This window comes from Aristolochia californica, unplaced genomic scaffold (assembly GCF_029961685.1).
Source record: "Aristolochia californica isolate CCGP_79_NKW_82.1479 unplaced genomic scaffold, dmAriCali1.0.hap1 SCAF_7, whole genome shotgun sequence".
NCBI classification, from domain to species: Eukaryota; Viridiplantae; Streptophyta; class Magnoliopsida; order Piperales; family Aristolochiaceae; genus Aristolochia; species Aristolochia californica.
In genome coordinates, this window is record NW_027182268.1 from 32,211,460 (window position 1) to 32,215,086 (window position 3,627).

Sequence of the window (3,627 nt, forward strand, 5' to 3'; positions counted from 1 at the left end):
CACTCATACTTCAATTGTAGATCATTTGCATGCACCAAAAAAGAGCTTTCTATTTTCGAGGTTCCATTCCCATCAAATAATGAATCACCGGCGCAGATGGATGGATTCAGTAATGCGGCGAAATGCAATACAAGTCTTAAATCTGTTGTAGCCGTAAGTAGCAGAATTACGCATGATTCTATCAAACAAGTATCAAAGAGATACTTTTTTTATAGAATCATGCGTAATTCTGCTACTTACGGCTACAACAGACTTAAGACTTATATTGCATTTCGCTGCATTACTGAATCCATCCATCTGTGCCGGTGATTCATTATTTGATGGGCATGAAGCCTCAAAAATAGAAAGCTGACCCTTTTTTGGTGCATGAAAATGATCTACAATTGAAGTATGAGTGGGGATAATCCAGTGTTTCATTTGTGGATACAGAAGAATGAGCTATTGCGAAAGGATTATGTTACCACAGATGACCAGAGGTGTCTTCAATAGGATAATAAAATGAATAAGAAAAAATGAGCATCATGGAGATCGTGATAATCATGGATTCAGGAAGATTATTGTGGATCTGCCAATAGGAATCAAAGCAGGTTCCTCACAGACGTTCCATATTTTAATGACTCTTCTTGTAGGGCTGCCAACAGTCCTGGAATTTATAATATAGGCAGAAGAGGCATTTTAAGTGGATCCATAATACACAATAGATTAGTATTTGCATCTGATAGCTATGTTGTAAATCCCAAAGATGAACAAGGAGTGCTAGGGATTCGTAGGCTGACTAACATCTTGAAGGGGGATGTCTTGCAGCAGAGAAGCGCAATAGATCATTCTTCTGTATCCACAAATGAGTCACTGGATTATCCCCACTCATACTTCAATTGTAGATCATTTGCATGCACCTAAAAAGGGTCAGCTTTCTATTTCCGAGGTTCCATTCCCATCAAATAATGAATAACCGGCACAGATGGATGGATTCAGTAATGCAGCGAAATGCAATACAAGTCTTAAGTCTGTTGTAGCTGTAAGTAGCAGAATTACGCATGATTCTATCAAACAAGTATGACTACTTGCGTCTTTTACGGGCTTAACATTTGTATGGCTGTCTGCTGCATCACTGAATCCCTCCATCTGCAAGTGAATGAGCCACAGAAATAGAAAGCTGAGCCTTTTTATGGTCTTGCACATGATCTACAATTGAATACTGCGTGGTGATAATCCAGTGATTCATTCGTGAGCCACAATGCTTCTATGCTGGTAGCCGTCCCCCTTTTATGTTTTGGAGTCGAACTTTGTTTGACAGATGGGTGATCTTTGCATCCTTGGCGCTGTTTCTTCATCTTTTGAATTTATAACATTGCTATCAGATGGCAATACAAATCTAGTGTGATTTTTTAGCACTTATAAAGTTTGATTATTTTTTAAAATTTAATTCTTTTTAAAGGTGATCGTCTGCTTTGCAATTCTGAGAGTCTCTTCTTCTTCACGCACAGACAGGCTTTGCAGAGTTAAGGCCATTCGACACGAGTCGCTTCATTTTCCACCAAATCTTTAAGTATCTAAATTATTATTTTTTTCTGAGTATTCCACACATATATGTGTAATTTCGTATCTACCACTGTTTTGGCAGGTCTGTTTCTCCTGTGCCCCAGTAGTTGAAGTAAAAACCGAGGAACGGAGACCATAAGGTACAAATCTAGCTCTTGAAAACAGCACTCATACTTCTCTTTTCTTGATTGTGAAGTTCTAGACTAGTTTTGTGATCTCGTAGATTTGTGCCTTGTGGCTGATGATGATACAAACAACACTGATGATAGCGAGCCATTCAGTTACATGCCTTCAATATACAAAGGTCGTGTTGAATTTCAAGTAGAGGTAAGTAGAGGCTACTTGATTGTGAACATTAAAGCAAATACCTTAAGCTCCTATCACCAAACTGTTTCAATTGACTAACCATTTTCCGTTTGCTGGAAAGTTCTGCCAAGGATGACTTAGGCAAAGAAGTCAATAGAGTTTACTTCCCTATTTTTTGTGCTTTTCTTGTAATTTCTTCATATCATTTTTCTTATGGATCCCTTGGCTTTGACCTGATGTAGCCTAGGGAGGATTGCTTGAAGGTGGAGGGAAAGAAGCTATTATTAGTAGCCTAAACATCTTGGAGCTTGGGCCATGGATGACCTGGAAAAGCCCTTGCTTGTCCCAAAAATTTGTAATCATGGTGCAATTGATTTGGTGAGAAGTTTTTTACAAGGCACAAGTAACTAAAGATAAGTTGTAATCGTCCATGGCATATTGCTAACAGTTCTAATCCATATGATTTTGTAGGAGCGTATACCTCTGGATGAGGTTTTTGAACAACTTAGAACATCACATGGAGGACTTTCCTCCACACATGTAAAAGTGCGCTTAACAATATTTGGTCCCAATAAACTCGAAGAGAAGCCAGTAATTACTAGTTTTTTTATTTTTATTTTTTTTATGCACAGCATTTTTGTTTATTGTGCATGCTTAAATTGAATTAAAAGTCAAACAGGGTGGTCACTAAATGTATTGAAAAATGTTGAACTCAGGAGAACAAGTTTTTGAAGTTCCTCAGTTTCATGTGAAATCCATTGTCATGGGTTATGGAAGCTGCAGCAGTAATGGCAATTGTTCTTGCTAATGGTGAGGTGAGTTCTCCTGAAAATAATGATGGTTGGTCTTATGTGACTCATAGTGTAGAGCCCCTAATATTTAGGATGACCTCATTGTTTTCTTTTCTATGCTTTTAACCTCCTAAACTCTATGTCATTTTAAATTTCAGGGAGAGGGTCCTGATTGGCAAGATTTTTTGGGGATTGTTTGCCTTCTTATAATCAATTCTACTATTAGTTTTATAGAGGAAAAATAACGTTGGTAATGCAGCAGCAGCACTTATGCCCATCTTGCTCCCAAAACAAAGGTTAGCAGTCTGGAGCTTCAGCTTGGACATGAGATTGCACTTGTGAGAAATGATAAAAAATAATGTGCATCTAAATTTTCCTTATATTCTGCAGTGTTGGAGTTTGTGATTATTGCTCTTGGTTTGAGAATATTTAGGCAGAAATATGATTCCCATCTTGTTGTTGAGGGAGGCTCTCAGGTAAAACTATTGGCTAATTTTCTGCCAGTACATTCCCCACTTGGAGCCATTCCATGATGAGGCAGTGGTTCTTTGGGATGGTTTCACCTAAATAGCTCCCATACTATTAAAAGTGTGAATGGAATAGATTACTCCTTCACAAGGATGGGTGTCTCTACCCTATCTTATTTATTTATTTATTTATTTTTTGAGATAGTGCTGACTCTACCCAATCTTATTGAAAGAGGTTCTCATCCTATTGACCTGGGCTGATTGTTTTGGTTGTTCTTGGGGCTGGGTGTAAGAAGGGTTTGTGGTCATATTTTAGTTTGATTTATTTTTTTGTGCTGGCTTGCTTTGATAGGCTAGTTTTAGCTTATGTAATCTTTGTTTTTGTCTACTTTTCTGCTTCCTTTTACTGAAATTTTCAGCAACTAAAGAAAAGGTAGAATAATCTTTTGTACTAATAACTTTGAGCATTTGAAAATAAAAAAAATCCTCACTTTTGACAGGAAAAAAGTAGAGAAAATACA

The 3,627-nt window shown here is 37.4% G+C and overlaps 1 long non-coding RNA gene across 1 annotated transcript; it reads left to right on the top strand.

Annotated features, from left to right (window-relative positions):
• Positions 1-2,035: 2,035 nt before the first annotated feature.
• LOC137935851 (uncharacterized) lies at positions 2,036-3,414 on the top strand. The gene is made up of 4 exons (XR_011109499.1): positions 2,036-2,226; positions 2,320-2,439; positions 2,565-2,663; positions 2,798-3,414. It is a non-coding gene; the product is annotated as an uncharacterized lncRNA (long non-coding RNA).
• Positions 3,415-3,627: the final 213 nt, after the last annotated feature.